The sequence below is a fragment of the Marmota flaviventris genome, chromosome 2 (assembly GCF_047511675.1).
Source record: "Marmota flaviventris isolate mMarFla1 chromosome 2, mMarFla1.hap1, whole genome shotgun sequence".
In the NCBI taxonomy this organism is placed as follows: Eukaryota; Metazoa; Chordata; class Mammalia; order Rodentia; family Sciuridae; genus Marmota; species Marmota flaviventris.
Genome location: NC_092499.1, coordinates 74,302,601 through 74,328,745, shown reverse-complemented (window position 1 = coordinate 74,328,745; position 26,145 = coordinate 74,302,601). Strand labels below are relative to the sequence as shown.

The following is a 26,145-nucleotide window of genomic DNA, read 5'->3' as shown; positions in this document are numbered from 1 at the left end:
AAGTGCTGTTAGGAGTTTAGTTATTATGGATATATGCAACCAAAAAAAAAATACCTTTAACTTTGTCCTCCACTGAGGGAATCAACAATAAATGAGAACACAAAGCGAGTGAGAAAAGGCACTTCACACACCAGCACTGAGACCCATTGCAAATACCCATACCAGGAGAGATGCCCGGTGTCTTCCAATGCTGCCTTCATGGGAGAGTGAATAGAACAGGGACTGGGCAGAAGAGGAACAGAGGAGACCAGACCTGTCACACCACCCCCACCCCCAACACCACCTGCATGATAAAACCAAAAAGCAGAAACTACAGACCCAACTCAGTGTATACCTTGTCTTGCCATCTACCACTGCTCTTAGCTTGGGCAAGTTGCCTTGTCTTTCTGTGTCCTATGCATATCCAAAAAAAAAAAAAAAAAAAAGTTGTAAGGAATCTATTACCTTAAATACCATCTGCAAAGCACCTGGCATAGCACCCAGAATACAGAGGAGGCCCACACGATGAGCTGCTTTCCCCTTCCCCTCCTTGAGCAGCAGGAAGTAGTGGAGGTGAAGGGTTGTTCCAACAGACATGTGGAAAGAGCCCAGGCCCAGGGAATCCAAGAGAAGATAAGGCCAGGGCCAGGTACCCTCACCGCTGGCCTGCAGCTCGCTGGGGTAGACCTGCAGGGTGAAGTGTCCATGGGAAGGTGAGTGGAATCAGAAGTGGGGGCCTAGGAATGGCACCAAACCCCAAGAGATCGGGTAGATAAGAAAGGGTATTTATTTATTTATTTCTGTGGTGCTGGTGATTAAATCCAGGGTCTCCAGCATGCCTCTCTACCCTCAGCCCCAAGAAAGATTATTTACCTAAGTACTGATATTTTAGAGGAAGGCCTGGGAATGAGGAGGGATCAAGGAATAAAGGGGCTTTACAAAGTCTTGAAGATGAATGCTCTCAATTAAAAAATACTGAGCCAGAGCAGGAAAACCTTTGTCCTGAGACCAAGATTCAAGGACAGACTCCCCTGAGAAAACTGGCAAGAGAAGGACAGGGGTTTGGTGACAAAAACAAAGACCCAATTATCAAAACTAGGATAGAAAACGGGAGCAAGGTCAGAGCTGGGTGACAAGATCAGATCAGGAGGAACAGCTGCGACATGGAGCTGAGTCACTGCGACCTGACGCTGAGTCAGCAGAAGATGGATGCTCCCATTGGTCCCCAGGACGGGGGCAGGACTAAGTGTGCAGATGGAATGCAGAGCCCTCGCTGAGAGCGGAGGCGACACTGTTGAACAGGAATCCAAGTTTCATATTAAAAGGGCAAAGATTCTATGCAATCTCTCAGTCAGGAGTGTTCCAGCCAATAGCAGAAGCCAAATTCTAGTCACTGTTTTCAGACTCTATTAACAAGTACTTTAGAACAATACTTCCATGCTTTTGTTTCACACTTAACTGGGAAACTTATTAAAAGTAATGTTCCAACTGAGCCTTAGATCTAACAAATTGGGATCCTGATGGGTGGGGACAAACCAGTTGGATTAGGTGAATCTGATGCAAACTAAAATTGGAAACTCAGAGTGTTAGACTCCAAGCTTTAGAAGGACACTCTCTCTCACCTTGATTCTGGTTTTAGGTGTTGGGGGTCTGTCTTTAGTAGCAGTTGCTCTATTTGCTTTTTCTGGAAAGTAGCTGTTAACAACCATATGGGTCTCAGAGTCTGAGACAAGTTCATGTGTGCGCTTGCACGCTTGTTACCCATGTGTTAAAATACATATAACAAGATATGCCATGTTAGCTCTTTATTTTATTTGTTCTAAATGGTTATATATGACAGTAGAATGCATTTTGACACATGATACATAGATAGAGAATAACTTCTCTTTCTTCTAGTTGTACATAATGTAGAGTTACACCAGTGGTGTAATAATATATGCACATAAGGTAATAATGTTCAATTCAGTCTGTCATTGCTTTCCCCATACCCCATACCCTCCCTTCACTCCCCTCTGACTGATTCAAAGTACCTCTATTCTTCCCTAGCCCCGCCCCTTGTTGTGAATTAACATTCGCATATCAGAAAAAACATTCAGCATTTGTTTTTTTGGCACTGGCTTGTTTCACTTAGCATGATATTTTCCCGTTTCACCCATTTACCAGCAAATGCCATAATTATATTCTTCTTTAAGCCTGAGTAATATTTCATTGTGTATATATACAACAATTTCTTTATCCATTCATCTGTTGAAGGGTATCTAGGTTGGTTCCATAGTTTAGCTATTGTCAATTGAGCTGCTATAAACATTGATGTGGCTGCATCACTGTAGAATGCTGACTTTAAGTCCTTTGGGTATAGACGGAGGAGTGGGATAACTGGGTCAAATGGTGGTACCATTCCAGGTTTTCTGAGGAATCTTCTTACTGCTATCCATAGTGATTGCACCAATTTGCAGTTCACAAGCAATGTATGTGTAGCTCTTTTTCAGTGTAAAATTCAATAGTATTATGTCATGCAGCCGTCACCACTGTGTACAAGCAGCCTTCCATTTTCATGAATTCAACCAACTACAGATGGAAAACGTTTAAAAAAATTGTATCTGTGCTAAGCCATACATACTTACTTTCTTGTTATTATTTCTTAAACAATACAGTATAAAAACTACTTTAATAACATTTACATTGTATTAGGTATTAGAGGTCATCTAGAGATTATTTAAAATATATAGAAGGGTATGTATAAGTCATATGCAAATACTATATCATTTTATACACTTGAGTTTCCACAGATTTTGGCATCCACAGGAGGCCTGGAACCAGTTCCCCAAAGTACTGAGGGATGACTGTATCTTCTTTTTCATCTCACCTAACAGACATTCTGTATCCATTAAGCAATGACTTCCTATTTTCCCCTACCTCCAGATGGTGGTAACCTCTGATCTACTTTCATGTACTTCTTGGCCACTTGCTTATCTTCTTTGGAGACATGTTTATTCAAGTCGTTTACTCGTTTTAAAATTGAGTTGTCTTTTTTGTTGTTAAGTTGTAGGAGTTTTCCTTGTAGTTTGGATATTAAATACTTATCAGACATGAGTTACAAATATTTTCCCATTCCCACAGATTTTTTTTTCATTTTCTTGATAATACTCTTTGATGCATAAAATCTTTTTTTTTAATTTTGATAAAATCCAATTTTTCTATTTGTTCCTTTTTGCTTGTGTTTTGGGGGTCCTTTTAAGAACACATTGCTGGGGCTGGTGATATAGCTCAGTTGGTAGAGTTCTTGCCTGGCATGTACAAGGCCCTGGGTTCAATCCCCAGATAAAAAAAAAAAAAAAAAAAAAAAAACATTGCCAAGTGCAAGATTATGAAAATTGACCCCTGTTTCTTCTAAGAGTCTTATGGTTTTAGCCCTTATGGTTAGTTAATCCATTTTGAGTTAATTTTTATATACGGTGTGAAGTAGGGGCCCAATCTCTTTCTTTTGTCTGTGGAAATCTAGTTGTCCCAGGATTATTTGTTGAAGAGACTTTCTTTCTTCATTGAATGAATATGGCACCTTTGTCCAAAACCTGTTGGCCATATTACTGTTCATGGGTATAGCATTTCAGATGTACAAGATTTTAAAAAATAGAGATGGATGATAGTGAAGGTTGCACAATAATATGAATGTACTTAATGCCACAGTTCTGTACACTTTTTTAAATGGTAACTCTATATGTATTATTTTCACAGTTTTAAAAAATCAGTTGGCCTTTAATATGTGGGTTTACTTCTGGATTCGTAATTCTATCCCACTGGTATGTGTGTCTTTATTTATGCCAATAACATATGATTTTGATTACTGTAGTCTTTCAGTAAGTGTTGAAATCAGGAAATACGGATATTCCAACTTTGTTCTTTTTCAGGATTATTCTGGCTATTCAGAGTCCCTTGCAATTCCACAGGAATTTGAGAATCATTTTTCCATTTCTGAGAAAAAAAAGGGATATTGAAATTTTGTAGAGATGTGCTAAATCTGCAGACAAGTTTGGGTAGTACTGCCGTCTTAACCACACACTAAGTCTTCCAACCCATGTATGCAGACTGTCCTTTCACTTATTTAGGACTTTTTTAAATCCATGTTTTGTAGTCGTCAGTTCAGGAAGGTTCTAAAACTATCATTTTTTTTTTCCTTGCATTAGCATGACCCATTGTTTAGAAAATCTTATAACTTATAAAAAGGCAGTCAGTGTGTTATTCATTTTGTTACATCTACTTGTGAGAAAAGACTCATAGACCACTCAGTATTAAATCAGCATTTAGCCGGGGGCAGTGGCACAGGCCTGTAATCCCAGCTGCTTGGGAGGTTGCAGCAGGAGGATCCCAAGTTCAAAGCCAGCCTCCACAATTAAGTGAGGCCTTAAGCAACTAAGCGAGTCCTTGTCTCAAAATCAAAATAAAAAATAAAAAGGGCTGAGTGGAGAAATGGCTCAATGATTAAGTGCCCCTGGGTTCAATCCCTCAGTACCAAAGGGAAGGAAGGAAGGATGGAAGGGAGGCAGAAAGGAAGGGAGGGAGGAAGGAAGGAAAGAAAAAGAGACAAAAAAACAGCAGTTATTAGCAATTGTATTCTGACCCCTGGGTTCCTGATTTCTATAAGCATGAAACAGTATAACTTTCAGGTAGAAATCTGGAAAGTGATGGTGTAATAGGAAATGCTAAAAAGCAGCCTGTTGCAGAAAGCTGAAAGAACACAAACAAAGCACAGCTAAGTGTCCATGAGAGTGGCTGGGCTGGGAAAGTTGTCAAACAGGAGGCTTTGAAGGCAGAGTGAGATTTTGCCTAACAAAAGAAAAATAAGGGGAAGGGCATCAGGGGAATAGAAGTGAAGAGAGTAAGTAACAAGGCAAGATAGGGAAAATGCTAAGGAGGACCACTGAAGGTGTGTGTGTGTGTTTGTTTATGTCTGTACATGTCTGTGTGTAAGTCAGAGGATGGGAGGTGCAGAGAAACATGGAAATAATCAGGAGGCAGAGGGGGTCAGTCAGCTCACTCGTTTGAACAATTGTATTAAAAAAAAAAAAAGTTAAGGCATCTATCTGTTGACACATTCCTTTCAATAAGTGATGATGTAATTAAAAAGTGACAATGTTGGTACAATTGGAAAAATAGAATAAAATCTGTATAGTGGACAGTAGTATTCTATCAATGTTAATTCCCTGTTTTTGATATTTGCACTATATCCCCAAGAATATCCTTCTTGGGAAATGCACACTAAAGTATTTAGGGGGCAGGTGGTATCATGAACCCAACTTATTTTCAAATGGTAAAGAAAAAATAATATGAGGGTTAGGGATGTATCTCAATGACATGAGCTACTTGCCTAGCATGTACAGGCTCTGGGTTTGATACCCAGCACCATTAATAATAATAATAATAATAATAATAAGAAGAAGAAGAAGAAGAAGAAGAGAGGAGTAGGAGAAGGAAAAGAAGAAATGTATTATAAAGAAATGAAGAAAATCATAAAATAAAAGGGGTAAAATGTTAATAGTTGGAGAGAATCTAAGTAAAAGGTATATAGGAGTTTTTGTACTATTCTTATTTCCTTAGAAGTCTAGAATTAATACAAACTAAAAATCACTAAAAAAGGAGTGCTGTTTCCTTTCTATAAAAAAAAATGGGTTTCATGAAGCAAATGTTTTGCTTAAAATTTGTTATACTCATAAAATCGTCTAAGAGGACACCAAACTATCCATCAGTGACTACTTAAAAAAGTAGAATTGGGTGAGAAAAAAAGGACTTAAATTTTTACTTTATACATTTCTGCATTGTTTGAATGTTTTATCAAGAGCCTGTACCAATTTTGTAATAAAAATAAAGTCACAAAGACAAGCAAATATGGGAATGGTAGTTGATAATAGAATGCCTTTCTCTTGCATTTTAATGTAGAGGGTGAAGAGTAAAGGTATTTGTAAAATAAAGAACAATATACATTTTATATATAATATAAAGATCAACAAACATTTAGCAACATAGAACAAGTGTTGGCACTTACTGAGAATTATTTTTTTTATGTCCCTGAGAAGTTTTTTTAGGAAACTGAGAACTCGAAAATCTTACCACATTGTTCTCCCAACCCAGAGCCCCACTGGTAAGGCAAATTAAAGAAGCTCTCCTAATAACTTAAGCACAAAGCCCACATCTTCACCTTAATTACTGCCTGCACTTTGCCAAAGCTAAAGATGGTTTTGTTTAGAATGCCTTCTGTGGGCTGACAAAAAGAAAAAAAAGTACACCCTATTGTGATTTTCCTGCCTGCATGATCAAGCTGAATTAAGCACACACATAAAAAAGGAAGAGGGCAAGAGGAAAAAAAATATCATTTATTCTGTGCATGGACAAAATGGGCGATATGAAAATGACACCAATCAACCAGTGCATAACTTCCTTCGCCTGGAACTGATGTGGCTTAAGCACAAGTAATAGTAATGAAGTATCCTAAACCAAGACTGTGGATTTGTCCCAACTTTCCATTTTGGGAGAGGGCCAGAGGTGTCCGGTAAAGCCTTAAGGCATCATCTGAGGGAAAAAAAATTAATGCCGAGTTCAGAAGCTTCAGGTGACCAGGGCTCTAACTGATTCTGCATATCTCTGCACACTTCTCCCATGGTCCTTCTCCATTAAGAATGAAGGTGCAGAAGACAGCCTTGTCTGTTAATGACCTAAGTTGTTCATTCCTAATACTCAACAGAGTAGAGGGCTGACTTGACTAATCTACCTTAGTTGTGATTCGTTTAATAACTAGGAACATTCCTTTGGCTGGGTCCTTCTGTATCCAAGTACAATATTATCTTTTGACTTTATTATTTATGTGCTTGGGTTGGAAACCATAGCCGCACACATGCTCTACCACTGTGCTACCAACCTTAACTCCCTGATATATCTTTTAACTAAAAAAATAGGTTCATTATATAAACTATGGACTTCATAAGACCTAGGTTTCTTCTTTTTAATTTATTTTTGTTTTATTTTATCTTATTTTTGGCACTGGGGATTGAACCCAAAGACTTTTACCATGAAGCCACATGCCCAGACCTTTTTATTTTTATTTTTATTTTTTATTTTGAGACATGGTCTCAACAAGATGCTTAGGACCTCTCTAAGTTGCTGAGGTTGGCCTTGAACATGCGATCCTCCTGCCTCAGCCTCTTGCATCACTGGTATTACAGATGTGCGCCACCTTACCTGGCCTTCTTCTTTAATAAAAAGAGAAAAATATATAGAATAAATTCTCCAATCATAGGTTGAAACTTACTTCAATGTTTTAAAATTACAAATCCAATTTGAATGATCACAAACACGTCTTTTAAGATATATACTCTACAGTTTAAAATGTATCTACTTATTCAAAATTAATTATTTAGTACCATAATAATGGTGATTAAAACGTGTTCTCCACCTTTAAGAACCTCATACTTAAAAACAACTGCATTTTCTTAATTTTTTAAAAAGAGTAATATCACCTAAATATACCTAAATATAATAGTTAGATAATTGTTTCTTTGGGGCAAGTTTGCTGAATAATACAGACACCCATGCACACACACACACAAATTGAAACTTGCTTCGTTAGTCTATTCAGCCTGCTAAAATAAAAAAATATAAGAGATTGGGTGGCTTATAACCAAGACAAATTTATTTCTCACAGTTCTGGAGGCTGAGAACTCTAAGATCAAAGCATCAGCTGAGCTTGCCTGGTGAGGGTCCTGTTCATAGATGGCCACCTTTTCACAGAAATGGCAAGCTAGTTCCTGGGATCCCTTTGATAAGGGAACTAACCCAAATTACCTCTGAAAGGCCCTAATTTCTAAAACCATCACATTGGGGGTTAGGATTTGGAGGAGGACACAAACATTCAGTCCATTGCTTTGGCTTTCAAAGAATTATCTTCTGTTGGTGACAATAAATTAGACTTCATGCTGAGCACTGTATTAGATAATCATTTTGTATTTTATTCTCCTCTGACATCACTGTATTTTAACACCATTTAGTTTAAGATGTATTCTGAACTGAAATAAATATTGGAAAAAGAAGGTCTTGGGGCTGGGGATGTGGCTCAAGCGGTAGCGCGCTCGCCTGGCATGTGTGTGGCCCAGGTTCCATCCTCAGCACCACATACAAACAAAGATGTTGTGTCTGCCGATAACTAAAAAATAAATATTAAAAAATTCTCTCTCTCTCTCTCTCTCTCTTTAAAAAAAAAGAAGGTTTTCATCAAAATATTGCAAAGCAACAAAAATAAATTCTGGGTAAATTACAAGAAAAGGAAGTTCACTGGATTATTTTCCTCTAGTGAGAGTTTGATAGAAAAAAATTTAGAATATAATGTTTTAAAATTATAACTATCTCCCACAACCAGCTAACCATTAAAAAATAAAAATAAAAATAAAAAGCTGGATTTCTGTATTCCTTTTTATCAAAAGTAAAATCCAAGTGAAATTTAAATATAAATATATAAGACAAAAGTTCCAGAAAAAATAATTTTACACAATCTTGCATTGTATGAATATGACAGTTATTCCAGAATAATAAATTAGTTCACATAAAAATTAATTTCTAAAGGGTAAAAATTACTTTAAATAGAGTTGAAAGAAGAACCAAAAAAAAAAAAGTTTGTAACAAACTTAACATCAAAAGGGCTAATTTATTTAGTAAATAAGGAACTCTTTTAAATCAAATAAGAAGTCATAGTGAAATAATAGTGAGTCCAGCGAATGAAGAGGCTATTTACATCAGCTGTCCGGACAATACAGTTTTTTCTCAATTTTGTATAAAGTTCTGTGCAACCACAATTTCAAAGCAATTTCCTTAGCTTTATCCTTTCCAATAAGATTGCTTATTTAAGCTCTTCCCATATAGAAATTCTGGTGTTATCACCAATAAGAAGACAAGTAACTCATGTTACTTGTTATTTTATAATATCATATAAAATAATCCCATGAGAAGATAGTCAGTGGTAGCCATAGTTATAGAAGTTACATTCAAATAATAATGTGGGGGCTGGGGTTGTGGCTCAGAGGTAGAGCACCTGCCTGTCGTGCATGAGGCACTGGGTTCAATCCTCAGCACCACATAAAGTAAAATAAAGACATTGTGTCCACCTATAACTAAAAAATAAATATTTAAAAAATAATAATAATGTGATATATTTTCCACCTATCAAATGAGTCAAGATTTAAAAGAATAATGTTTGGGAAAGTCAGAAAAATGGGCACTTTTATTTACTATTGGTAGGATTATAAACTGATAAAACTTTTGGGCTGCCCAAAGTTTATTTGTATATTCATATATTATATATAAGTATACAACATATTACATATAATATATACATTATATCAATACAATATATCTTTCAATCCAGAAATTCCACATCTAGAAATTTTTTCTATATAGATATACTTGCCCAAGTAAATACGTACATAAAGAGATACACACATACTAAAAAATGTTTATTGTAACTTTTGACAATTGGAAAGAACTAAAAATAATCTGTCACTAAAAGTGCACTGCTGAAAAAATGACACATTCCTGAAAAAACATTAAAACTATATCTATTATAAGCCAGGCATGGTGGCACATGCCTGTAATCCCAGTGGCTCAGGAGGCAAGTTCAAAGCCAGCCTCAGCAAAAGTGAGGCACTAAGCAACTCAGTGAAACCCTGTCTCTAAATAAAATACAAAATAGGGCTGGGGATGTGGCTCAGTGGTTGAGTGCCTTTGAGTTCAATCCCCAGTACCCCCTCCCAGCCAAAAAACTATATCTGTTATAAAGGGAGGGCTGGGAGTGTAGCTCAGTGGAAGGCTTAAGGCTCTGTGTTCAATCCTCAGCACCCAAAATAAATAAATAATAGGGGAAAGGTGAATGTTTATGTACAGACTTAATTCAATTTCTAAGGTATGTTAAGTAAACAAAAAAGTGTCAGAACCAATTATCACATATTTGTCAATAATGTGTGTGCATGTGTATGCGCACACTTATACACAGAAAATACCCAAAAGGTTAGAGTGATAAACTTTTAGGAGAGGTATTCAAGGGGATGAGTGCTGGTATGTGTTAGTAAACGAACACATTTTATTGTATATATTTTTGTATACAATGAATGTTTTTCCCAAGGGAAAAAGTTAATAACGTGTTTTTTCCTACATATTTTCAAATTCCTGAATACTGTCAAATCATGTTTGAACTTTTCCAGAAAAAATCAAATTATACTTAAGGGAAAAAAATCAGTTGTTTATGCAATAAAAGCAAAGCATCTGCCAACTTTATTTAGTTTGACATTTTTTTCCATATCCTGTTTAGCAAACTAGAAATAAACACTGAATCATAATTAAGTGGTAAAATTAGAAATGCTATCCTAGGATGATATGCTTAATGATGTATTTGCCCAGTGGTGTATGTCGATAGGTAAGTGCAAATGGAAACCACAGCCAGAAAGGACACAGCATTCCTCAACATGGTACCCATTGAAATAGCTCACTTCTTGTCAGTTTTCTTCCTGATTGCCTTTGCCTGTATGCAGGAGTGAGTAATAACCCCCAAAACCAAAGTATCTATCTCTGGGTCTGAGACTCAGATGCTGATTGTTTTTGTAAACTGGCTGCCAACAGTCTGTTAAAGTTCAGAACAAAGGAAAGATCAAGGGACCTTGCTCCCTCCGCATTTACTAGTACAAACCTCAACATAATGACCTTCTCTGGAGGCATTTGAGTATGCAACAGTAATTTAGGGCAACAAGTCTGGAGTTTTCTTTGAAGATAACTTAGCTTGTCTTCATGAGCCAGTATAAACAAAGGGGGGAAATATAGGCTCTGCTTTATTCATTCATTACATCCTTCATTTGTTCATTTTTCCATACATCCTTGATTCATATTTTAAAATGTGTTGAAGACTTGCTATGTTCAGCTCTGGGAACTGAACATTCAAATGCCATTCCTAGACTCAAAGATCTTGCAGTCCAAGGGGAGATAAGCAAGAGAAAGGGGAAATTGCAAAACAATAACAGGTCTGTGCAGAAGGTGAAGAGAACCCAAAAGAGGGGCACCGAGTACCAACAGGAGGACTAATGAAGACATCTCAACCACAGCAGCATCTGAACTGAGTCCCGAAGGGACTCCCTGATAAGGACAGGGAGCAGTGTGCTGATTCACAGCAGGGAACTAAAAAAGAACAGACATCGAGGGGCCTGCTCACCGCCAGTAAGAACTGAGCAGATTTCTAAGCGGGAAATAGTAAGACCAGAGGTGAGCATGGGTCAGGTCCAGAAATCTGGAGTTCATCTGAAACTCATCCTGATGGTTATTAATTTTAGGGAGGAAATGACATGACCAGAGTTGGGTTTTAGGAAGATATCTTGGGCAGCAATGTGAAGAAACAGAAAAGTAGGTGAGAAATGTGAAGTGACAGAATAACAAATAGGAAAATTAGCAAGAAAGCAGTCTCAGTGGCATGGGAAGGTGATGACAAAGGCTTTTGCTTTTTAGAGAACACACCAAATAGCAGACAAGGACACTGATCTTTTCATTGGACTCTGATGCCCTGGAAAGGACTACAGAGCCAGATGGGGGCAGCGTACAGAAGCCTTTGGCAGTGATGGACAGAGCCTCAGAGGAAAGGCCTAGAACAAGGGATGGGTCTTGGTATACAAGTTGTGCTATCAGGCAGGAGGAGATCTCTTCCTGCCCATCAAAAAGTCTGAGTTTTTTTACTCCCTCCTACGGCATTCCCTCTAGGCCCTGATGACCTTCCTCATTTTGCAACAAACTTGGGCAGTGCATGATCCAGGCTAAAGTTGTTCGTAGCCATTGGGTTGATCAGGCAGTCTAAAGGCCTCAAGGAAATCAAACTGCCATCCCTGATATCATCATTCTGACCAAGCTGCCTTAAGTCCTGTGAGATGAAACTACAGGGAAAACAAGATCAACAAGCCAGGTAATGCTCTCTTTGCAGGGTAACAGAGTGCTGGGTCTCACTAGGGGGTGCATCTTACTCTTGTCCCTAAATGAACCCACGTAACCTAACTGCTCTTGTGCCTAAGAAACTGCTACCGGTGACTGATATCAATAGCTGTCATACTTCTGCCAGGAACTGCACTACTAATTGGACAACTCTGCTGAATCTATCTTCACTGCCATCTCAAATCTTGTAGCTATGGGATCCCTGAATTCTGAAAAAAGACAATATTCACCAAGTCGCCCCCTCAGAACTTTACTAATCACAAAGACCCTAGTGACCATGCAAGAACCTGCAAATCCTTCTTTGGCAACCATGTTGTGTTCTTATACAAGTAAAATTAAAGAAGGAGCAAGAGAAAAAGACAATGAAGGGCTAAACATACAGTAACAGTAAGATGGAGAGAGGTGCTGTAGCCTGGATGCTTATGTCCTCCGGAAATTTATATATTGAAATCCTGACCCTTTAGGTGATGTTATTAGGAGATGGGGGCTTTTGGAGGTGATTAGGTCATGAGGATGAAACACTCAAGAAAGAGATTAGTGCCCTTACCAAAAAGAAGAAAAGCACAAGGATGAGGAGGAGGAGGAAGAAGGAGGAGGAGACTGAAGAGCCTGCTTCGCCTTCTCCACCCTGTGAGGATGCAATAAGAAAGCCCCTTCTGTGAACTAGGAAATGAGCCCTTAATAGATAGGAGAATCTGCCGACTCCTTGATTTTGGACTTGCCAGTCTCTGGAACTGTGAGAAATAAGTTTCAGTTGTTTATAAGAGACCTCGTTTATACTATTTTGTTACCGCAGCCTGGTCAGACTACGCCAAGAGATAACAGACCTGACATATACGGGAAGGAGAAATCCCAGGACTTCATGACTGACGCAGTATGAGAAGTAAAAGGAGAGAGGAGTTAAAATAATGACTTCTGGTTTCCAGCCTGGGTTCCTGAAAGGAGGTGTTTCAGAGTGATAAAGAACAATGGATATGGGGAGGCTTTTCAAGGAATAACAAATAGTTACATTTGGACAGGTGGAGTTAAAGGTGGCTGTGGGATGTCCACAAAGAATAGATCAGTAAGTAGTTAGAGAATGTGGGTTTTAGACTCAATACAGGTTTTAAACGCAATACGTGTGAGCTGAAGGTAGAGATTATTGGAGAGTGGGGTTGGTGGGCACAAGAACAAGTGGCAAGAGAAGCTGTGGAAGAGGATGAGATGACTCTGGGAATGCTTGGAGAGGTGAGAGGAGAAATGAGACAAAAGACAAGATGGTGGAGAACAACATGTTAAGGAATAGAAATGCTGGGCATGGTGCTGCATGCCTGTGATTGCATCTACTCTGAAAGCTAAGGCAGGAGGATCGAAAGTTCAAACCCAGCCTGGGCAAGTTAGCGAGACCTTATTGGGTTTCTCCAAATAAAAAAGACTGGAGATGTAGCTCAGTGGTAGAGCATCCCTGGGGTCAATCCCCAGTATGAGAGAGAGAGAATGATAGAAGACTCCAAAGAAATGACCATAAAATATGTGGTAAACCAAAAGAGGGAAGTATTGTAGAAGCTAATGGAAGAGAATGTTTCAAGGAAAGAACAGGAAACAGTTGGAAAACTTACAGAAAAGTTGCACATGTTAAAAACTGAGAATGCCGATTGGGTTTAACAAAGAAAGAAGAAACTGATGCATTTAGCAAGACCAATCTTGGCCAGGAGGCAAAATCCAGACCACAACAGGTTAAGGGATGATGGGATGTGAGGAAAATGAAGCAGTGCATGCAGACAGCTCTTTCAACATTAGTAGAGTAGGAAAGGGGCAGGCTGGTATCTAAAGGGGAAGTAGACTTAAAGTAGGCTTATATCTTTTTTTTATAAGATGCTGTTGAGAACGATTAGGAGACAGGAATATTTGAAGAAACTGACCACTGAGGAGGTGTGGACCAGAAGATAAAGACACTATGATTAGATTCAATCAGGAAAATGATCACTTACTTTTTGTCTGTATAAATTTTCTTTTTGTGAACATGTCATATAACTTGAATCACTATAACATGATCTTTGGAATGTGGTATCTTTTACTCAGTGTAATGATTTTGAAGTTCATCCAAGTTGTAACATATACCAGTAGTTCATTCCTTTTCCTTGCTCAGTTGTATTCCATTGAATAGCCATTTCACATTTTGTGCATCCATGACTCAGCGCTCGCCTCACATGTGTGAGGCCCTGGGTTCAATCCTCAGCACCACATAAAAATAAATAAATAAAATAAAGTTTTTTTAAAAAAAATCTAGGGCATCATATCATTTAGCAATAGATATTTTATCATACAACTCTAAAAGAGAATTAGTTTTAATATTATAACCACAATATTATGATCACACTTAAAATATTTTCACTCTAATTGCCAACACTAAGTTTCTTGTTATCTGAATTTATTATTTAAAGAAATAGGCTACCATGCTAAAAGCCATGTCTGTCTGACAAGGACTGGGAAAAGAGGGGCTGGACATGTGTCCTGATAGAATGTACATGGTAACTTTTTTTTTTTTTTTTTTTTTTTGCATCCCCAAGTGATCTTTTTAGGCTAGGATTTAAAGGACTGTAGGGAATGCAAAAATAAGCTTGGGAAACTTATGCCATATGGACATTAAAGGATTACTCTTCTCTTTCTGGCTATGAAATGACTAATTAACTATTTGCAGCTGAAATGTGTGGGATCTTTTTCAGAAAATGGAATATCTTTCCCTCACTGAGCATATTGATTAGAGACATCATCTAGACTGTCTGGGAATAGTTTCTCTATAGCAGAACAAATCACACCCTTCAATGCACTGTTTAATTTTAGATATATCTTGTCACATTTATTTAAATGGTTTCGCTCCAGACTTTTTTTCCCTTTAGGAGTGGCTGATGGCCACACTTATTTAATTTTCATTTTTCTCAAAAGGCAATATGGGGTAATAGGAAGAGCCATTTCAAATTTTATCACATATTAGCAGTTTAATCTTACACAACTTACTTAACCTTTATCAGCAAGAATTTTTTTTTTAATCATCCGTGGACTGAATATGATTTGTTAGGATTAAATGAGGTACTGGATTTGGCACTCTGCCTGCACCTACTAGACAATCAAGAAATCATTGCTATTATTAATAAAAGAGGAATTTTCTACAATAAATATGCATACTTTATCAAGAGTTCCCTAAAGCCTGTGCACATCTGTGAGGTGGAGGCAAGAAGATTGTAAGTTCCAGGCCAGCCTGGGCAATTTAGCAAGACTTGTCTCAAAATAAAAAACGAAAAGGGCTGGGGGTATGACTCAGTGGTAGAGCACCCTGGTTTAATCCCCAGCACTGAAAATATATATATATTCCCTGAAGATAGTGTTTTCTTTAGCCGTCTGCCCAACTGATGCCTTGACAGGACCATTCATGTTAGTGTGTTTGAATTAGATATCTAAAGAACAAGTGTTTCTTTCAATATTGCCTTGAATGTAAACAAAAGTATAGAGTAACAGGTCTGTAACTAATAGACACTCTAAAGTCATTCAGCTTGTGGAAGGCCGCCCACCCACAAGCTGAGCATCCTCTCTCAGCCTTGAGTAAGGGGGTGTCGGTCTGGCACTGCTCGCCTTACGCTGTGCAATGCAAGTGCCTCCACCTTTGCTTGGCAAAGAAATTTGCTCTAGGCCTGGACTTAGGCGTTACCCAATGGGATTGGACAACCCCCCTTTGAAACCTTATCCCCTGCCTTATTTGATGAAGAACATTCTATTGAAACTCCTTGTGTGTCCCCCTATAAAAATAAAAAGATTCTGGGTGCAGGCTCTCTTTTTCAGCTTGACCCTTAAGGTTGCTGAGCCATCCTACCCTCCATATGAAAATTACTTCTGTGTCCTATGCTTTTTTGCAGTTTTCTTAGTTTAATGTTGCAGCCAGCTCTTTAGAACCCAGTTCACCTTGTCAGTGCATGTTCATCACTGACGAGACAATCTTTAATCTAATTTTTAAACATTGGGCCAATATAACTATTTCTACTTATTGTGTCCTCTCAATAAAATATTAAGCTTTGACTAGGCATGGTGGCACGTGCATGTAATCCCAGCAGCTCTGGAGGCTGAGGCAGGAGAATCTCAAATTCAAAGTCAGCCTCAGCAACAGTGAGGGGCTAAGCAACTCAGCAAGATCCTGTCTCTAAATAAAATACAAAACAGGGCTGGGGATGTGGCTCAGTGGTCAAGTGCCCCTGAGTTCAAGCCCTGGTACAACCCTACCCCCAAATTAAGATTTCTGGTTCACACTAACAGAAGAAAATGATGACTGAAATAAAAGAGCCCCTATAGCTCATATCAGCAACAATATAAAGAAATCCAAATTTTTATGGTCAGTTCCAAACCTGATCTTACTTAGCCTGAGGTATGAATGTGAAGAAGCCAGAAAACTTCCATTTTTGTCCATTCATTTGCAGGTCCAGCATCAAAATCATTTATAGTAGTCTTTTAGTGAATCCAAATGCTAATTCAGCAAACAAATACTTTTTTATGCAACCAATGGTTTATTAAAATCTTTATTAAATGTTTTAGTCCATTTTCTTTGCTTTCACAAGTATGTTGTGAGTAACTGATTCTGTGATTGATGGTTTAAGTTCTTGCCATACTTCATAGCTAGCAATAAATTTTCATTATGGAGTTCTACAGAAATGAAGAGTGTGATAAATCAACCCCAAAGTGTTCTGACCTTAACATAGTTCCTAGTCCTATTCTCTGGTGAATTATGTCTCTTTTCTAAATGAAGACTCACCACCGTAATTCCAGCTCCTTGTGGGCTCTAGTTCATTATTTGAAGTTTTATTACAATATGTCATGAGCATTCAGGAAACATGACATGAAATATTCTTTGAGAGGTCAGCTTCAAAAGCACCATTGTGGTCAATCACATAGATGGATAGCTACATAGCCAGACTCTAAAGCAATTTCCTACTATCAGTTGCCAGCCGTCTGCAAGGTGAGCTGAGTTGTTCAGCTGGCCACTTTCCATGCCTCTGTCTTCCACTCAAAAGACAGCTAAGCACTCCATACGAAGTCCTCTGCCAGATCCTGGTCTACAAAGTCCCTTTCCTCTGAGGGAAACCATTAGGGTGTTAGTCATTTGTCAACGATTTATCCAGATCCTATGATGTACCAGGTCTTTTTTAGGCACAGAGATACCACCATAGTGAACTAGACTGACAAGGATCCCTGTATTTTTTTTAATATTTATTTTTTTAAGGTGTAGATGGACACAACACAATGCCTTTATTTTTATGTGGTGCTGAGGATCAAACTCGGGTCCCACCCTTGCTAGGGGAGCCCTTTACCCCTGAGCCACAATCCCAGCCCCGGAACTTGTATTTTAAAGACACTGATAAGTGCAGGATGCCATGGAAGTCCAATTAAAGAAGATCTAACCAATCTGAGAGGCCAGGGTCAGGGAAGGCTTCTCAAAGGTGGTGATACTTCAGCAAAGCTTGGAAGGACAAAATGGAAAAAACTAGATAAAGAAACCACTCTAGACGAAATATAGGAGGAGTGAAGTAACAGGCTACAGTTGGGAAACTACTGGCTGGTTGATACAGCTGCTGCTTTATCAGAAAACAGCAGAGTGCCATTAAAATATTTTAAGCAAAGAGTTTTATGATAGTATTTGCATTTTAGAGTGCTCACTCTGGCTGCAGTACAGACAATGGACTGGGGAGAGTCCAGAGAGCCCAATTAAGCAGCTGGTAACATAATTCTGATCACCTGGCGGGAAAGAAGAATATAATATTTGTACCAAAGTTATGGAGGAATTGGAATCTACAGGACTTTGCAACCCATCAGGACAGAAAAGCACTGAGTGAGTGGCTATAAATGCAACTGCTTGAGTCATGGGTCCTTAAGAAAACTCTTTTTCATTAAACAAACATTAAAGGGATTTTATAGTGCCCTCAGAAAACCTAAAATTAGACCACCTTTCCAGCCTCTGGAGACTCAACATCAGTTTCTGAGTTAAAGAGAGTAAGTTATTCCTGGGGACAGAGAAAGTAATTGTTCGCTCAGAGGAGGGCTTCAGTGACTAAGAACGAGCAGTGTATTGTCAGGGGCTCCAAGGGCTTGTTATTGTCTTCATTTTGACTACCTAACCTACAGAGGCAGCACAGTGGAAATTGGTAACAAGCTGTGTATGAGAGAAAGAAAGAGAAACAATCTGAGACTCCCATTATTTCTGCCTCCTACCAGCTACTCCCCTTGCTCCTAGGAACAACGCCTCAGTTTTCTGATGAGAAACCACATTTCTCCTGCTCTCACTCACTTAGTTCTTATAAGGCAGAAGATCTGGTTAATAAGAGTACCTCATTTCCCTGCCATGGTTCAGGGATGAGCAGGGATGGAATCTGGGCCAGTCAGCACCACAAAAGTACTGGAATTTAAGCTTGTTTTAGCTAAGCTTTAGCTAAGCTGTCTCTCCTTTATGGCCAACCCAATAGGTACACATTAGGAATTTCTGGGAGCCACCCTCCCCTCATGAGAAGAGAGCCTGTTTGAGAAAGAAGGCAATCTAGAGGAGAACAGGGCATTGTTTGAGCATCTCACAGCAGCCATGCCTGATACCCCATTTGATTCCCATGTTTTCAGTCAAGTGAGCCAATTTGTAGTTAGGATTCTGTTATATGCAACTGACAGAGTCCCTTTTGCCTCACAGATGGGAAGAAAATAATTATTTTTTTCTATATTTTCTGAATTAATACTATTTCATTCCATTTTCTTCTCTTTTTCTCTTTTCTCTCTCCTCACACAATCACACCGTCTCCTGGAAGAGCTGGAGAGGATATGGACGATGATCTCCTGGCCACTAACAGTCCTGCAGTTTCTCTAGTCCACATCCCAACACCTCATATCTCAGTGCAAAGCCTTGAGGAGTTAACCTCCCACAAGAAGTTTCTTGAGCCCAAATAAACTAGTTCTTTCCTTATCATAAACTGTCTTCTAATGCAGAAGATAGATTTAAAGCATATGATGTAAGCTGGTTGCGGTGGCACACACCTACGATCTCAGTGGCTCAGGAGGCTGAGGCAGGAGGATTACAAATTCAAAACCAGCCTCAGAAACTTAGTGAGACCTTACTTAGCAACCCAGAGAAAACCTGTCTCTAAATAAAATAAAAAGGGCTGAGGGTGGGCTGGTGTTGTGGCTCAGCTGTAGCATGCCCACCTAGCATGTGCAGGATCTTAAGTTGGATCTTCAGCACCATGTAAAAATAAATAAATAAAATAAAGGTATTGTGTTCAACAACAACTAAAAACCAAAACAAACCAAAAAAAAGGCTGGGGATGTGGCTAAGCACCCCTGGGTACAGTCGTCAATACCAAAACAAACAAACAGCAAACGATGTTATTAAGCACCTCCTTTGTTGACTGGTATGCTAGAGTTACCCTAGATTGTTACCCTGGCACAGCCCCCAGTGAAGTCCCTGTGCCCATGTTCTTTACTTTATTAGTTTCCTGCTCTCCCCAGCTCCTAGATGAATTCTATTTCCCCAACCGTAGAACTTAGCCCTGTGACTTGCTTTAGCTAACAGAATGAGACAGAAGTGATGTGTGACTCCCAACATTAAGCTTTCAAGTAACTGAATTGCATTCCAGAGCAAAGCTCCACCAAAGAGAAAAAATAAAAGCAAGAAGGAATTAAACAATTTAGCATTGACAATATAAAACTGACATTGTCCAGCATGCAATCAAAACTTAGCAGGCATGCAAGAAAAAAAAAAAGGGCAGGAAAATACATCTCACAGTCAGGAGAAGAAAAATCATTCAACAGAACCAAAACCAGAAAGGAGACAAATGACTGAAATAGAAGATAAGGATGTTAACATAGCTACCATACTATGATCCATATGTTCAAGAAGGTAGAAGAAAACACAAGTAGGTTTAAGGAGAGACAAGGAAATTACAACAAAACAAAACAAAACAAAAACAAAGCAAACTGAACTTGTAGAAATTAAAAATAAAGTGTCAAGACAGAAAGTACATTGGAGGGGCTGGGGATATGGCTCAAGTAGTAGTGCACTCACCTGGCATGCGTGAGGCACTGGGTTCGATCCTCAGCACCACATAAAAATAAAGATATTGTGTTCACCTAAAAGCTAAAAAATAAATATTTAAAAAATGAAAGTACATTGGAGCTGGGTACAGTAGTACATGCCTAAAAATCCCAGCAACTAGGGAAGCTGAGGCCAGCCTCAGCAACTTAATGAGGCCCTAAGCAACTTAGTGAGACCCTGTCTCAAAATAAAAAATACAAAGGGCCAGGGATGTGTCCCTGGGTTTAAACCATAGTACCATTAAAAAAAAAAATTGAGTGAGAGTAATAGCAGATTATACACACTGCAAAAGAAACAATTAATGGACTAAAACACACATCAGTAGAAACTATCCCAAAAGAAACAGCAAAAAATATAACTGAGAAATATAAAAAAAGAATAAATATCAATGAGCTATGGAACAATTTCAAACTGCTTAATAACAGATGTTCCTGGACTCTCCGGACAAGAAGGGGACAATACAGAAAAATAAATTGAAGAAGCAAAGGTAAAAGATGCTCTAATTGTATATATATGTATATATGTGTGTGTTTATATATTATATACAATGATTTTATATATTGTACATGATATTTATTGTGTTTGGGATTAATTAATTTATAACATATATTATAAACATATATAACATATAAAAAACACATGCCCCCAAGCATCTTAATCTCAAACACAAAAAACATGAAGAATATTACACCAAGACACATCATAATCAAATAGCTTTTGAACCAGTGATAAAAAACAGCCAGAGAAAAATCATTTACAGAGGAACAAAGATAAAACAGCAAATGTCTCATCAGAAACAAGGAAAGCCATAGGGCAACATTGTAACATCTTTAAAGACCCCCCGGAGAGGGACTGTCAACCTATAATTCCATACTTAGGGAAAATAACATCCCAAAACAAAGCTGAAATAAAGATTTGTTTTTCCAGACATGCAAAAATTGAAGGAACCCTTCATCAGCAAATATACATATATTATAGGAAATGTTAACCTGAAAGTCTTTCAATGAGAGGACAATGATACCAGACAGAAATTCAGATCTGCACAAAGGAAGGAAGAATACCAGAAAAATATACATGTAGGTAATAAAAGTTTCTTCTTTTCTTTCTTTTTTCTTTTTTCTTTCTTTTTTCTTTTTTCTTTCTTTTCTTTTTTTTTTTTTTTTTTTTGAGATAAGGTATTGCCATGTTGCCCTGGCTGACCTCAAACTCCTGGACTCAAGCCATCCTCCTGCCTCAGCCCCCGAAGTATCTGGGACTACCTCTGCACCACATCAATTTTTCTTATTTTTTAAAATTCCTTCAAAACCTGGTTCTGTTTCTAGGTTATACTTCCAACCAAATAATTTTTGCTATTGTTGTGGGTAAACAAAGCCATTTAAATGGTTCATGTTTTGTAAACATTTCTGTGATCTAAATATTCACTCCATTGTTAATGTTTTACCTCACTCTCCCTGCAAATTATACACCTCCTAGAGTCCCCATACATTCCTCTCTGCTATCTTTTCATAAAATAAATTCCTGTGGCATTACTTCCCTTCCACCTCCTGTACTTAGGATGGATCCCTTGTCTCATGCCTGCTAGGCAAGCACTTGATCACTCAGCCAGATCCCCAGCCCTAATCATGTAGTACAATTTTTTTTTTTTAAAGAAAGTACATATATGTGACTAGGTGAAGAGTTAAACATATAAAAGTCTACATTTTGTAACTTGTTTTTCCACACACACATATGTACACATATAAAATGTACATAAGCATCAGGTTATTTTTAAAGTATCTTGTTTATGGTGGTGACCCAGGAAGAAATATTTGAAAGTTAGAAAGGATCAAGTTGGTAGATTTTTGCAAGGGGAATGAGTTCCTCACGACTTTGTTGAAAAGGTTTTGCAAATGTTTGCATTTATTATAATCACAAAAGAAAAGAACCCTTTGTTGGACACGCATGTATAATCATTTATGGATGATATGACACAATATCTACAATTTGCTTAAATATATTCCAGCAACCACAAAAAAAAAAAAAAAAAAGAATAAAGAAAAGGAAGGAAGGAAGGAAGGGAGGGCGGGCGGGCAAAATATAAATCTTAAAATATGTAGAAGTGGTAGAGTGATTGCCTGGCATGCACAGGACCCTGTGTTCCATCCCCAACGCCACAATAAATAAATAAAGTATGAAGAAATGCTGGTCATTTCCGAAGCTGGGTGATGGGAGTTGGCTCCACTGTCTACTTTTAACTATGCTTATGCGATGTAGAAACTTAAGTAGTTTTTATGGGCCATATGTCTATACTTCCTCAGTCTATTTTTCTGGATCATATCCTTTTCTAGGTGTATGAATTCCTTCAGTTGTTATTCAGGAACTATTTTTAGACCAAATCTGGTGGTTGAACACTGCCCTCAGTTTTAATCTACTAGTCACACGTATGGACAAAATAAAGCCCGCCCCGGACGCCGCCGGCAGCCAGGGAGTCGGGATCTGCGCGGGGACCCGCAGCTCAGCGGGTCCTACAGCCGCGGGCCTCCTCTGCCTCTTCCGCGGCTCCAGCCTTGGCTGTCTCTAGCCTTGGCGCCGCCGCCGGGCGCGGAGCCCTTGAAGGCACGGTTTCGCGCTACTCCCTCGGCGTCGCGGTGGTCCCGGACGTCCCGGAAAGCCCCGGGCCAGCGCGGGCACGGCCGCCGCGTGAACACCGCTGCTGGAGTGGAAGGCGGCCTCGCAGCCCGATGCTGGAACCGAGCTGGAGAAGCGCGGCGCGCAGGCCCTGAGCAGCAGCTGGCTGCAAGGCTTTGGCCAACCAAGTGTTCACCAGGTTGCTGTTGTCATCTTCCTTGAATTTTTTTTTTTTTTTTTCAGGGGCCCTGTTAACAACTCCAGTGTTGACTCTTCTGCATGAAACATTTCCTCAACACATATTCCTCACGAAAGGTCCACTCAAGGTGTAAAAGGCCTACTCTCTTTTCTGAGTGCCCGGCTCATAGGCGCACTCTCCTACAGGTGGGGGAGGAAGACTTTCCTCCTTGACACTGTATTCTCTACCGTCTTCCCTATCCCACTGATTAGGATTAGTCCATGGTGGGATTTTGCGATGATTTCCATGTCTGGAGTCTTCTCAGTCACGTTCTCTGTGATATTTACCTTTGTAGCTGATGTCACTCAGGAGCACGAGCAAAGTACTGCTTATGGATGGGTCTCAGCCACTTTTGCAGCTAGTCTGGTCAGCAGCCTAGCCATTGGAGCTACTTATGGAGACAGCCTTGTTGTGCTGGTGGCCACAGTGATGGCTCTTCTGGACGACTGTTTCCTCTTGGTGTCTGCTTCAGAATCTTTGCCAGAGAAATTGAGACCAGTTTCCTGGGGAGCTCAGATTTCTTGGAAACAAGCAGACCCTTTTGCATCATTAAAGAAAGTTGGAAAAGATTCTACTGTCTCATTAATCTGCATCACCGTGTTTCTTTCATATCTTCCCGAAGCTAGACAGTATTCAAGTTTTTTTTTCTCTATCTCAGGCAGGTCATAAGCTTTGGATTGGTAGGAATTCTGTCTATTGTGGCTCAGATGGTCTTTCTTAGCATTTGGATGAGATCACTGAGGAATAAGAATACTGTTCTTGGGCTGGGGTTGTGGCTCAGTCATAGAATGCTTGCCCAGCATGTGTGAGGCACTGGGTTCGATCCTCAGCATCACATAAAAAAATAAATAAAGTTATAAAAAAAAAAAAATACTGTCCTTCTTGGCTTGGGCTTCCAGTTGGCCTGGTATGGTTTTGAATCTCATGCCTGTCATCAGGCCACTTCATCAGTGGGCAGCAGGGACAGTGGCTGTCATGTCCAGCGTCACATTCCGGGCAGTACATGCTGTTGTCTCTCAGCCGGCAAAATCAGATCAGCAAGAAGTTGCCCAGGGGATCATAACTACAATAAGAGACTATACAATGTCCTGGGGCCAGCACTGCCTAAATTCTACATTTTCCATGTAGAACTGACCGAATTGGGCCCAGAATTGAATTCTAACAACGATGTCCTAGAGGGAGCTGTCATCCCAGGCCCACCGTTTTTATTTGGAGCATGTATAGTTTTTATGTCTTTTCTGGTTGCCTTATTCATCCCTGAATATGGGAAAGCCAGTGGAGTTCAAAAACATAGCAACAACATCAGCAGCAGCCTACCCAATACCCCAGAATGAGGCAGTGATGAGGACATTGAGCCACTGCTGCAAGATAATAGCCTCTGGGAGCTCTCCTCCTTCAAAGAACCTGGGAATCAGTGCACTGAACTGTAAACTCAGCAGAAAATTGGATACTATAGACACCACTTCTGAGAATCATGGAGCGAGCTGTAACACATGGAGACTTCCTGGTGCTGGAAAGGTGATGCTAGTGGCATCCTCTGGGCCAAGTTTGATAAGTGACTCCTTCTGTTCCTCTGTCCTTTCTCCGCTTCCTCCTCCCATTTCTTTTAATAAATAAAGTTTTTAATAAAAAAGTTTTTACTTATACATTAGGAGAAGGTAAGATCTGAAATTTTTCCCTGCAGATAATGTACAATTCTCAAGATTATTTGGAGTCTGCGCTTTGAAACTCAAATAGAAAAAGTCATGTCTGATAGAAAGGATAGATTTCCGTTAACAACTGGAGTCATATTTCCATGCCTTTTTCAGTGGAAGGTGCATGATTATAGTAGAACAGCCATCTTGGGCAAGATTTCAAGTAATGAATTCCTTCTTTTTTTCTTCCTTCCTCTTTCTCTGAACTATTCCAGCTTAGCCCAGAGGAATTAATGAGTGGCCATTCTTAAGAGTCACCCAGTATCAGAGATCTTTTGCCTTTGTCCAAAGGTCTCCCTTTATTTTCTCTACATCCTATGCTTATCTAAAATGAACAATAATAACATGGATTAATAGCAACCTTAACCAGCTGAAGGAAATCTTTCTTACAAATTCAAATATGTTGAACTAGCAACTCAGATTCCTGGACCTAGTGTCCTGATCAGATTCAGGGTGGTTTTACTGAAGGAAAAACATATCAAGCCTAAGATGATTTTAAAGATGAAAAAAAAAAAAAAGTACATCAAGCCCAGCCCAGTGCTTTGTGCCTATAATCCCAGCTACTAAGAGGCTAAGGCAGGAGGAACCCTTGTTCGAAGCTGGCTTGGGTAACTTAGCAAGACTCTTACCCACACAATCTCACACACACACACACACACACACACACACACACACACACACACAATTTTAACATTCCTAAAACAGGATGAGAGTAACTCAATGTCAGTAGAATTTATGTCCAAGTTCAGACTCATAAAACATTATTACTATTTGTTCCTTCCCATGTCTCCCATGTCCTACTTCTCAGTTGTTCTCTTCTATCACACTCATGCCTTAACTGCTGTGAAGTATGCATTTGTTTTCAATTTATCTTTATCTCATTCTGTTTATCTAATTTTTTAATCTCATGGGAAAATCACATCAAATTCCTTTCCAAAATATGGGGGCTTAGTGAAGTTCAATTTCACTATAAGAGTTTTGCTAATTTTTTGCAATATTTTGTGGACAAAGAAAACTTTACAGATTTATATATATTTTAAAAGCTGCACAGTATATGGACCATTACCTAGGGCCCACCTTTAATAAAGTACTCCTTTGGAATTTTTATGATATGAAATATATGTAGATATTTGTAAGGGTTCTAATTTTTATGGGGTACTGTGTAAATCTTCTATTTATAAATGTAATGAAGGTATTGACAGAAAATAAAACTTTTATAAAGGATTGTGTACTGACTGAATACATTTAAAAGAAAATATATTTTGAAACTTGTTCTCACTGAACAGAGATAACATCTTTTTACTATGCTGGTGGATTTTAGTTTAGTTCCTAATGCATAATACATTTGCAATGGATTCTTTATTTTTTGCTTTTTTAAAATTTTTACTTTATTTGTTCTAATTAGTTATACATATCAGTAGAATGCATTTGACATATTGTATACAAATGGAGCACAACTTCTCATTCCTCTGGGTATTCATGGTGCTCATACCAGTAGTGTAATCATACATGTACATAGGGTAATAATGTCT

The 26,145-nt window shown here is 38.8% G+C and overlaps 1 pseudogene; it reads left to right on the top strand.

The window, feature by feature from the left end:
• Positions 1 to 504: 504 nt before the first annotated feature.
• Positions 505 to 24,349, top strand: LOC114087887 (hippocampus abundant transcript-like protein 1; annotated as a pseudogene).
• The last annotated feature ends 1,796 nt before the right edge of the window (positions 24,350 to 26,145 follow it).